Source organism: Neoarius graeffei, chromosome 5, assembly GCF_027579695.1.
Source record: "Neoarius graeffei isolate fNeoGra1 chromosome 5, fNeoGra1.pri, whole genome shotgun sequence".
In the NCBI taxonomy this organism is placed as follows: Eukaryota; Metazoa; Chordata; class Actinopteri; order Siluriformes; family Ariidae; genus Neoarius; species Neoarius graeffei.
The window spans coordinates 86,080,756-86,093,291 of NC_083573.1; the positions used below are offsets into that span (position 1 = coordinate 86,080,756).

Below are 12,536 nucleotides of genomic sequence, written 5' to 3' on the forward strand. Positions count from 1 at the left end.
ATTGGTTTGCAAAGTTGCAAGCGTTCAAGGCTTATTTGACATGAGATTGACCAAGCTTGACCAAGAATAACCATTTAGGTATGAGATTAATTAATTTATTTGCACACTAGCCTAAGACAAGACTGAGGTTAGATGACTTGTCATCTGGAGGGAAAAAATATATATATATAAATCTCCATGAGACAGGGATAACACTGATAAGGTTACAGCCTACATCACAGTCTTTCATAAATAACATTGGCAGGGATGTGCGCTCTTCTGTCAGATTGTCTTTTTTTTTTTTTCCTCGTCAGTCATCAGACAGATCACTACTTATGCCTTGAATTAAGCATGCATGCTCAGACTTTTTTTTTTCCCCCCTCGAAGTTTGAAAGTTTTTCAAAGTCCAAGTTTGCACACAACTCTGACTAATATCCTGCCAAGCTAACATAACCAGAGCCATACTAACACAGACATATCTAATGCTGGGGTCAAAGAATGGTAACGGACAAAGAACAGCTAGTTGAGTAACCTTACGAAACCTGGATGTCCATGTCACAAAGTGATGCAATCTTGGGTGGTAAGCTAGGCAACAGCACTAGACAACAACCAACACTAGCACTTATTACCATTACCAATGTCTAAGTGTTCTTGAGCAAGTGTGCACCATCACCTTGAGACGTAGCTAGTGGCTAAACCTCTGTCGAAACGGACTGACTTGGCTTCGGATTAAGCGAGCGATCTTGCAGCCTTTTATCTCTCTTAGCTCTTGCCAACAAGTAAAAACCAGTCCAAGATTTACTCTTGTCCAGTCTTTTTCTCGGTCACTCTTTTTTTTTTTTTTTCTCTTCCTGGCTTCCTTCAACAGCGTCTTCTTTGGTCTCTTCACCTCGACTGTCATGATGTCTGTGCTGACAATACCAGTTTGGCTTATTTTTATGAATAGTGTTGCTGGCCACTTTTGGCAGCTAGCTGCAGTGCTGTAAGGCATTATGCAGTTCTCGTGAAAGCTCTCGGGGACTCCCCACCAGAGATGCCTAGTGCTTTAACTGGCGAACCGGGCATGGACTCGGAATGGAAGACAAGCCAACGTACCATCAAAATGATTTTGAAGTTTGTATTTTAAGGTAAAATTCCTACTGAGTGTTGCTTCAATTCAAAGGGTTTCACAAAAAAAAATGTATTGCATTAACCGTTGAGGAATTACAGCTATTTTCACAGGCGCCAAAGGAATTGCACACTTGACTGCTCAGCAGTTTCATGGCCTGGTGTGGCCCGTTTCCTCATTATTTCATGACAAATTAAGGAGATAAAAGGTCTGGGGTTGATCTCAAGTATTGACTTTGCATTTGGTAACTGTTCATTGGAACTCTCAAGATGCTGTCAAAAGAGCTGTCAATGCAGGTGATGAAAAACTCCTTCGTGACAGGTCACCAATCCAAGAACACTTTCGAGGAGGTAGGCTTATCGTTGTCAAAGTGTGTGATCAAAAGACCCCTTCATGAATGTAAATACAAAGGGTTTACCTCAAGATGCAAACCACTGGTAACCCTGAAGAACAGAAAGGCCAGATTAGATTTTGCTAGACAACATCTTAAAAAAATGCCTCCCTAGTTTTGGAACAAGATACTTTGGACAGATGAAACCATGATTAACTTGTACCAGATTGATGGGAAGAGAAGAACAATGAGAAGGAAAGGAAGGCCTCATGATCCAAAGTATAGCACATCAACTGTCAAACATGTTGGACGTGGTCATCTGTGTCACTGGTGTTTATTGATGACGTGACTGCTGAGAGAAATAGCAGGATGAATTCTGAAGTGTATATAGAGAGATACTTTCTGCTCAGACTTGGCAAAACTGATAAGATACCTGATAGGTTTACAGTACAGGTGGATAATTGGGGAGTCCATGGCCGAACGGTTAGAGAAGCAGCTTTGGGACCAAGAGGTCACCGGTTTGATTCCCTGGACCGGCAGGAATGGCTGAAGTGCTCTTGAGCAAGGCACCTAATCCCCAGGCTTTTCTGGGTACGTTGTATGTCGCTCTGGATAAGAGTGTCTGCGAAATGCCATTAACACACCATGAAAGCAACCATTCTTAAGGTAAATGGAAAGCCCTTAAATGGCCGAGTCAGTCAACCCAATTGAGCATGGTTTTCCCTTTCTGAAGACAAAACTGAAGGTCGAAAGACCTGCAAGCAGCAACTGCACTGCAAAAAATTGAAACCTGAATTTGAGGAGAAAATTACTTAATACTAGTGAAATTATCTTGCTGCATGGACAGATACTTTTACTTGATAAGACATCTTAGAATAAGTTGGTTGCAATCTAGAACTAGGTTTAATACTCTCAGAATTGGGGTCTTGTATCCTTCTAATAGGAAATGCTAGATCGTTTCAACTATTCTAAAGATATTTTCACTTGCTAAGATATGTTTTTTTTTGCAGTGTGAAGGCGGCTCCAGTAAACATGGATTCCAGACTTCAGGAAGTCATGACTGCAAAGGATTTGCATCCAAGTATTAAAAATAACCCTTATATTTATAATTCGTAGCTTGTCCAATTACTTTTGAGCCTGTGAAAATGGAGCGGGTATGTTGTAATTCCTAAATATTTAATGCAATATTTTTATTAACCCCCTTGAATTAAAGCTGAAAAGCTACACTCTATTTATTTTTATGCCTCCGCCACTGTAAGGTGCAGGAGGCATTATGTTTTCGGGTTGTGCGTCCGTGCACGTGTCCGTCCCGAAACCTTGTGAATGCGATATCTCAAAGGCTAATGAAAGGAATTTCGCCAAACTTTCACCATTTGTGCGCTTTGGGACAAACATGAACTGATTAGATTGAGATCAAAAGGTCTAAGGTCAAGGTCACTGTGAGGTCAAATGTCTGTCCGAGAACGTTGTGAACACAATATCTCCAAGGCAAATCAAAGGAATTTCACCAAACCTTCACCATTTGTGCAAGGTGCAGGAGGCATTATGTTTTCGGGTTGTCCGTCTGTCCATGCGTCCGTGCGTGCGTGCGTGTGTCCGTCCCGCAACCTTGTGAACACGATATCTCAAAGGCTAATGAAAGGAATTTCACCAAACTTTCACCATTTGTGCGCTTTGGGACAAATATGAGCTGATTAGATTTTGAGATCAAAAGGTCTAAGGTCAAGGTCGCTGTGAGGTCAAATGTCTGTCCAAAAACCTTGTGAACACAATATCTCCAAGGCAGATGAAAGGAATTTCACCAAACTTTCACCATTTGTGGATTTGGGGACAAGCTGATTAGATTTTGAGATCAAAAGGTCTAAGGTCAAGGTCACTGTGAGGTCAAATGTCTGTCTGAAAACCTTGTGAACACAATATCTCCAAGGCTAATACAAGTAATTTCACCAGGTCAAGATTACTTTGAGGTCAAAAGTCCATCTCCAAATCACAACTTAATAAGGTGTGTAGTCTACCGGGTGGAGGCATCCCCATCGACGCCGTTGGCGTCGAGTTCTATCTCGTTTTATTTTCTCATCTCATCTCATTATCTCTAGCCGCTTTATCCTTCTACAGGGTCGCAGGCAAGCTGGAGCCTATCCCAGCTGACTACGGGCGAAAGGCGGGGTACACCCTGGACAAGTCGCCAGGTCATCACAGGGCTGACACATAGACACAGACAACCATTCACACTCACATTCACACCTACGGTCAATTTAGAGTCACCAGTTAACCTAACCTGCATGTCTTTGGACTGTGGGGGAAACCGGAGCACCCGGAGGAAACCCACGCGGACACGGGGAGAACATGCAAACTCCACACAGAAAGGCCCTCACCGGCCACGGGGCTCGAACCCGGACCTTCTTGCTGTGAGGCGACAGCGCTAACCACTACACCACCGTGCCGCCCCTCGTTTTATTTTATTTTTATTTATTTTTTTACACTGAAGCAAAATTATGAAAATGGTCAGTGTCTAAATACTTATGGACCTGCCTAGAAAAAGAGACTTGCTTCTGCATATATTCGTGTAACGTTATAAGGTCTGAATGATTGTGGTTGGGGGTTTAGTTCCCTCATTCATCCCCGGTCATGCAGCTGATCCCAGTCAGGCCATGATGGAATAATGCTGTAGTCACTAATGTTATTAAAATAGGTTTTTGTTCCAGGTGCCCTGTGGTGTCCTTGGTCTGTCTCTTATGCCGTTTGACCTTATTACAGTGCAGAGAACAGCCAGAGTCTGTCAGAGTCCCTCAGCTAAGGATGAGGAACAGCATGTGGGCTTTAGCCTGTGAGGTTAATGATTATTATGGACCCGCTGTCTTTGAGGACATCTTGAGCAGTTCTGAATGGACTCTGTGGATATTTCACTGCAGCTAGACGCGGTTCAGAATACGTTCTGAATATTACACAGTTCAGCCTCTTGTCTTCAGAGGGATATAGGTTGGATCGTGTGTGGTGCGTTACTCAACTGGTGTTTATGTGCAGGTGTAAAGCTGGGGCGCTGTAGTGGCTCTGCTGAGAGGAGGTCAGGAGCATCTGCGATGTGATCTGAGCATTCCGAGCTAAGGGAGGTGATTTTAGAGGTTTTTCCTTTTAATATGTCGAGACTGTAACTGCTTGTGAATGAGCAGTGAGATGATGTGGGCACATCACTGCAAACAGCAATAAATTGTATGCAGTCATGAGTATGTTGTGGCAAAGCAAATCTGACAGTGATATTTGGAAAAGAAAATTATTGCCACAAGGTGACACTGAGGAATGCAGATCTTACGCAGACTTCAAGAGATGCCTGATATTTAATCTATGACTCCTGGAATGCTTCATTATGTGAATTTCTGCTGTATTTTAAGTCGTAAGTGTCCAGGTTTTTTTTTTTTTAGTTTTGTGTTCTGTTAGTTACTTTGCTTAGGTATGGTTTAGATAAATATGCTTTTTTAAAAATTCTATCCACATTCACTGGATATGAGCAATCGTGCGCTCTGATTGGCTACTCTACTACTAGGCTATCAGCTCATATAGAGATCTTGCAGTCACGTGACCGGAAAGTACACAACCGCCATCGTGTCGGTCAAAAACACCGCTGAATACTGCTGCACTCGTGTACAGAATGGATCAATTTCAACCGACGGACTACACGGCTCATTTTTCTAATGAACAGATAACTAGATATATGTCTAAAATAAACGATCTACACATTTGTGACCCTTATGGCTTTCCGGACGGAGTTTTCACGACCGGATTTTGAACTGCCAGCGGAATACCCGGACGTGTATGATTACCTCATCAACTTTCCCTCGCTGTTCAGTGGTGAAGCACTGCGTGCTTATAAATCTCTGGACAGTTATCTTTACAGAAATTCAGGATTTGTCAGCGACTCAGATGTGGCATCTTGTAAACAAGAAAATGATCCTCACTGGATGGGTAAGTCACTTAAGTATTGAGTATAGCACTGACCAGCCGATTATAGAATAGAATAAGGTAATTCCAAATCGTCCGTGTTGTTTACATGGATCTGGCGTTGGAGAGGTAGAGGCTTGGCAGTGGAGATTTGAGTGGTTGTTTTCTGAGCTTAGTCAACAGGCCGGCTCTGCCTGTAGCCTCGCTTTTGCTTCCGCTCCCGGCACCGCCTCCTTCACTTTGCTTCTGATAACAATCCATGGAGACCCCGCTGGTCTCGCAATCTGGTCTCGTCCGGAATGTTTTTTTTTTTTTTCTCATCCGGAATGTTGTGCATGCGATGGAAATCGCTACAAACTGTCATTTTCTGCTGGAAACCAATGTCCAGTAAGTCCATACGGTTGTAGTGGATATTGAAGTCCGGTACAGACGAACAACACGCAAAAATACACACAAAAAACATAAAAACCGTGCACAGGTAGGGAGAGCTTGTAGCCGCAGCCGTTGTAGTAGAATTGTATATAGTAGGGTTTTCCAGAAGAAAAGGTAGAAGTAAAAGCAGAAGTAGAACCAGAAGTAGAAGTAGAAAGCGGAATATGGCGTTTGACCTACAAGATGGCGTCTGTCACAATCTGGATCGGCTGTGACGTCACATGCAAGATCTCTATATACCGTGAGTAGAGAAAAACAAAATTGTGGAGCCTGTTGCTGAACCAACCGAGGATGAAATAAAAGCTCTACTCAAAAACAAAACCCCAAAAAATACAAAAAAAAGCAACAAAATATGGAATAAAAATATTTGATGGTAAGAACATCTCTGTTTTTTTTTTTAATTATTTTTCAAGATTTATTATTATTATAGCATTTTTCACAAATTGCTACTGTCATTTCGCCGATTTGCTTACATTCGAAGCAGAAATTATTTTGTCAGACATTTTGTATAAAATTTTTATTTATCGAATTTGCAAAAAAATAAAAAAATGCTCTGTTTTTCAAAATCCAGTGAATGTGGATGGAATAAAACAGTTATTCCACTCAATCTCATTGTATTTTGTGGAATAACTGTTAAATATTCAATATCTCACTAGACCTTTAACTAGCTAAACTATTTATCTATCAAACTAGCTACCAATCTAGATAATTAGCAATCTAATTTGCTATCTACCTAGCTAATTAGCTATTTGGTCAGCTAGAGTCTATCTAGCTATCATTTGTATCTATCTCTATCTCGTAGCCGTATAGCTAGCTAGCTATGTAAATAGATCCATAGCTGTCTAGCATGCTTGCTATTTAGCTTTGTAACTATCATATCTGTATAGTTAGTTAGACAGCAATAAAGACTTTGAGTATTCTGATAAAATAGCAGTATGACAAAAAAATCATAATACAATATTAATTAGTATCGTATTGCTGGTTATTCTCAGTATTTCTGTAACAGTGGCTATCTTTTGTATAATATCCATGATTATACAACCCAAAATCAGAAAAGTTGGGACGGTATGGAAAATGCAAGTAAAAAAAAGAAAGCAGTGATGTCTAAATTTACTTTGACTTGTATTTAATTGCAGACAGAATGAACTCAAGAGACCTCATGTTTTGTTTGGTCAACTTCATTTCATTTGTTAATTTACATTCATTCCTGTGTTTCAGGCCTGTAACACATTCAAAAAAAGTTGGGACGGGGGCAATTTAGGGCTAGTAATGAGGTAAAACAATTAATTAATGATGTGATTTGAAACAGGAGATATCAAAAGGTGATTGTAATCATGATTTGGTACAGAATCAGTATCCAGGAAAGGCCTAATCTTTGAGGAGTAAAGATAGTTCGAGGATCTCCAGTTTGTCAACAAGTGTGTGAGAAAATTATTGAAATGTTTAAAAATAATGTTCCTCAAAGAAAGATCGGAAGGGATTTGGACATTTCACCCTCTATGGTGCATAATATCATTAAAAGATTCAAAGAATATGGAGGAATTTTGGTGTGTAAAGGGCAAGGGCGCAAGCCTAAGCTGAACACCCGTGATCTCCGATCTCTCAGACGGCACTGCATCAAGAACTGTCATTCATCTATAGACCCTTTTCAGTCACGTGACCTTCGTAAACACGACCGCCATTTTGGACATGTAGGGGACTTCGGCTCGAATCAGTTTGAATGCGAGGAAGGCGACAAACGAAAAACATAAAATAAAAAGGAGCGAGATGCAGAAAACACCTTCACTGTCCAGCGACGTAGGGCATTTACAGGGTGAGCAGAGGGAGAGATATTTGCAAAAATTGAGGTTAGCAGGCTTAGAGAACGACGTTTACCTGCTTCCACCAGGATTGTTCACTGACATACGGAAGTACACGAAGCCCTCGTCTTTACCTGACTTCGGCACACGTGATCTGTATACCCTATGTCGTTAAAAACCCATCGCCATACACATACACGCCAACGTCCGAGGTTCCGGAGCGCACTCCGGCTTGCTCCAGGAGTGCTCCGGCCGAGGTTCCGGAGCGCGCTCCGGCTTGCTCCAGGAGTGCTCCGGCCGAGGTTCCGGAGCGCGCTCCGGCTTGCTCCAGGAGTGCTCCAGCCGAGGTTACGGAGCGCGCTCCGGCTTGCTCCGGAGCAAGCCGGAGCGCGCTGCTTAATTTGAGGGCAACCTTGGCTGGAGCACTCCGGGAGCAAGCCGGCGCGCGCTGCTTAATTTGAGGGAGAGCAAGCCGGAGCGCGCTCCGGAACCTCGGACGTTGGCTCCGGCAGCTATTTATACTGGATCCGGTGTAAATAGCTGCCAGATCATAATTACAGTAAACTAGTAAATCCAGTAAAGGAAAAACTTGAGACTGAAAGGTTTTAACAGTCATCCAAATGACTGAACGTAAACATTGCTACAGTAACATACCAGCTACTTGTTGACATTAGCTAGTCAACAATAACTACTACAGAAGAACAAAGAGGTTACAATGGGTTATTTTAGCCTATTTGGTTACACACTCGCCGCCACAGAATGTTAACAGCAATGTAATGCCTTTTCTGGCTAATTTTATTCGTCTTACCTCCAACAAAGTGGTCACTACACAAGCGCTGGTATGCCGAGGGCTGCCAATCTGTTAATGGCCGCTATCCATCTTCTCCGTCGGGATCCGATAAAATGATAAACCTTGCCTTGTTTGTTGATGGTTACTACATCCAGGTGCACAACAATATAGTGGCATGATGGAAGTCTTGCTGAAAGTAAAAACTTTCTTTGCTGCCGTTCCTCAATGTTGGCTGTGGTAAACTACTGGTAGTACACGTCCAAAATGGTGGCCGCGTTTGTCGTGACGTCATGTGAAAAGGGTCCATAGCTGATATAACCACAAGGGTTCTGGATTACTTTGGCAAACCTTTGTCAAGCACCACAATGTGGAGTTACATCTACAAATTCCACTTAAAACTTTACTGTACAAATAGGAAGCTTTATGTTGACTGTGTCCAGAAGCACCATCGACTTCTCTGGGCTCGGAGGCATCTGAGATGGACCATCACACAGTGGAAATGTGAATTGTTGCCAGCTGAATCAGAATTCCAGGTCTTTTTTTGGAAGAAATGGATGCCATGTGCTCCGGACCAAAGACGAGAAAAACCATCCAGACTGTTACCAGCAACAAGTTCAAAAGCCAGGGTGTGTCATGGTATGGGTTTGTGTCAGCGCCCCTGGCAAAGGTAACTTACCCTTCTGTGATGGAGCATTAATGCAGAAAAGTACACTGAGATTTTGGCGCAACATATGCTGCCTTCATGAGGACATCTTTCCCAGGGATATTTCAACAAGACAATGCAAAACCACATTCTGCACACATTACAAAGGCATGGCTGTGGAAGAAGAGGGTGTCTGTCCCCAATCGAGAATGTGTGGAGAATTTTGAAATGAAAAACATGACAACTACGACCCTGTACTCTTGCACACCTAAAGACCTGTTTGCAGGAAGAATGAGACAAAATAACACCTGAAACGCTTCATCACTGGGTGTTTCTGTCTCTAAACATCCTTTAAGTGTTGTGAGAAGGAATGGCGACATTACAAAGTGATAAATGCTTTACCGTCCCAACTTTATTGAAATGTGTAGCAAGAATCAAAATTGAAAAGTGTTTATTTGGGGAAAAAAAAAATTTAATGCCGTGAAACATCAAATAATGCGCTGTTGTATTGTTTTGAATGTAATACAGGTCAAAGATTATTTAGAAATCATTGTTTTCAGTTTTAATTTCAACATACCAGGCCAACTTTTTCTGATTTGGGGTTGTCTCATTTCATTCACAGATGTTGAATAAAAGTGTACAGGGTTTTTAATTGTGCCTATACTGTCTTGCTAGCACTCTGTTAGCACACATAAAGGAAGTGATATGTTTTGTTTGTCATGAAACTGCCATGAGGTATTATAGTTTAAAGGTGCTGACTGTAAAGTCATCTGAAATTTTCTTTTTATTTATTTTTTTATTGTGCATTTTCCTGTCTCAGAAGAACAAGATCATGCAGACGAGATGCGATTTTTGCACATTTTGATGTGCTGAGGGTCATTTTTCTCCATTTTGGGACAGTTTTCCTCCCTCTTGAGGTAAACAGTACGGCCCTACGGAAACAGCCGAACGCGAGGAACTTTAACTAATTAGCATAACTATGGAACTGCGTCACACCAAGATGGTGACGCGTGGAAAACACCGCGACTCTGCATCGAAATCGGAGAGTTTTGAGTCGCAGGGATGTAATTTATGGTTAACGTTTGCGAATTGATCTGTGAAACAAAAGACGAATCTATCTTTTCTCTGTTCCTGCTTTTGTGCTCTCGTTTCTTTCTCTGTAAGATCAAAACATTAGGTGTATAACTCCATACTTGCTACTGTGGAATCGAGCCCATGCATTCGAAGGCTAAGATAGCTAAGCGCTAGCTAGAATGATTTAGTTATCCATCCAGAAAAATAACATGTCGTCTAACCTTGCTCTGTCTTGCAGTTGCACTCACTAAGCAGGCTTTCCTTTTCTTTTCCGCCGGCTTTTAGCTGGCGGGAGAGCCGTGTTTTCCCACGCCGACTTGTTTTAGTTAAAAGTAGGTCAAACGCCCCATGGTGGTCACGTGATATTGTTGCTCGCTTGCTTCAGCAGTCTCCGGAATTGTAAAACGCGGGATGCGTTTTATCTTGGTAAAATACTTCCACATCGGACACACGGTGTGTGCAGCAGCGAAACATCTTGAAACTCCAACAGCAACAGAAATTGAACATTTTGCCCAGAATTCAACTTTGCAGTCAGAACCTTTTTAAATCTATATTTTTGAATCTATAGCTTTATGGATGTCCCATTTTCTGTTTTAGGTTTGACCGTGTGATTGTTACAGCCTATACTACACAATTGGCTAATAGTCATTGGAAATTAGCATGTGAGGTGAGATGATGGTCAGGGCTCGAAATTCGTGGTGGTCCGGTCGCCCGAGGCGACTTAATTTGTCATTTGGTGGGTAATTCCTGTCACTAGCCAGCCCGGTTGGCTAGTTGGAAATAAAAAATGTATATGAATAGGGCTGTGCGATATATCGAATATACTCGATATATCTCCGAAAATTCTGTGTGAGATACATAAAATTATTATATTGTAACTATCGAGTATTTTATGGTCATCTTCCGACTTGCGTTTGTTTCATGTTTGTTGCGTTTGTTTAAAACCTTTTCCGGTGGTTTTCTCCCTGTCCCTCAGGCAGTAACGTGAGAGGCTGCCTAAGGGTAAAAAAACGTCACGCACTCGCCAACCAATCCCGGACAACATCTCGGTGCTGAAAGGAACTTGCGGGAAGATTTTCTAGTTTCGGTTTACAGCCAGTGTTGCCAGATTGTGTGGGGTTTTGAATTCTACTTTGCAGGCAAAAAATGGCTTGGGCTGGTTGACAAAAATTTGGCGGGTTTGACGTTAGTTCAGTGGGTTTTTATCAGATGTTTATAAATATTTCGCGCCAACGTTCTGTGTGAGAAGGCAGCCAGAGACACTTATATAGCCTTAGATTGACTTTGATGCAGCACATTCTATGTACTATCTACGTCCACTAGTCTACATCCAATCCAATCCATATTAAACACTTCTGTGACCCAATCAGAGATCGTGGGCATCACACGACACAGAGCATTGGCCTAAATTAATCATTAAACATTAATCTCATTAAGTATTATTTAAACAAAAAAACGTCGGTGTAACTGTAAGACTAATATGAATGTGTGTAATGTAGTGCAGAAACTGAACTCATAAACTAGTAAATAAGAATCCATTCTCCATTTTCTCTTCTCATGTTACATTCAGCCATGCATCGTAGCCTATTAAAGTATATAAAACAGGTACAATCTAACAAATCCACAAAAATCAGGATAACAGATGAAGAAAATACATGGATGTAGACAAAAATAAATTAAGCAGAATAACTAGGGGGCGGCACGGTGGTGTAGTGGTTAGCGCTGTCGCCTCACAGCAAGAAGGTCCTGGGTCTGAGCCCTGGGGCCGGTGAGGGCCTTTCTGTGTGGAGTTTGCATGTTCTCCCCGTGTTCGCGTGGGTTTCCTCCGGGTGCTCCGGTTTCCCCCACAGTCCAAAGACATGCAGGTTAGGTTAACTGGTGACTCTAAATTGACCGTAGGTGTGAATGTGAGTGTGAATGGTTGTCTGTGTCTATGTGTCAGCCCTGTGATGACCTGGCGACTTGTCCAGGGTGTACCCCGCCTTTCGCCCGTAGTCAGCTGGGATAGGCTCCAGCTTGCCTGCGACCCTGTAGAACAGGATAAAGCGGCTAGAGATGATGAGATGAGATGAGAATAACTAGGCCCAGGGGTTAAATTGGGCCGGGGCTGTCTGGGGCTGAGCCCCGGCACATAAGCTCGGAGCGGATGGCATATGATCACGCACACATCAAAAGCAACAAACCCTTTTCACGATTTTCAGTTCTGAATAATTAAATATCGTTTTATTAATCAATAAACCCATGACTTTTATGAGATAGATCATAGTTTTCCTGATAACAAGACGACCTGTCAAAGCTATTTAGAACAGAACTTGCGATCAGAGATTCTGGTTTCTGGAACACTGCGTGGGTTGCCAATTCCGCTTTTTATAAGCGACTTTGGGGTTTCTTTTTTTGTGAGCTCGCTTTAAAAAAAAATCAGAAGTCGTGGTTTGCGGGTTTTT

The 12,536-nt window shown here is 42.1% G+C and overlaps 1 protein-coding gene across 1 annotated transcript in view; it reads left to right on the forward strand.

Annotated features, from left to right (window-relative positions):
* Positions 1-12,536, forward strand: part of fars2 (phenylalanyl-tRNA synthetase 2, mitochondrial) — a 398,131-nt gene that overhangs the window by 42,309 nt on the left and 343,286 nt on the right. The window lies entirely within an intron of this gene.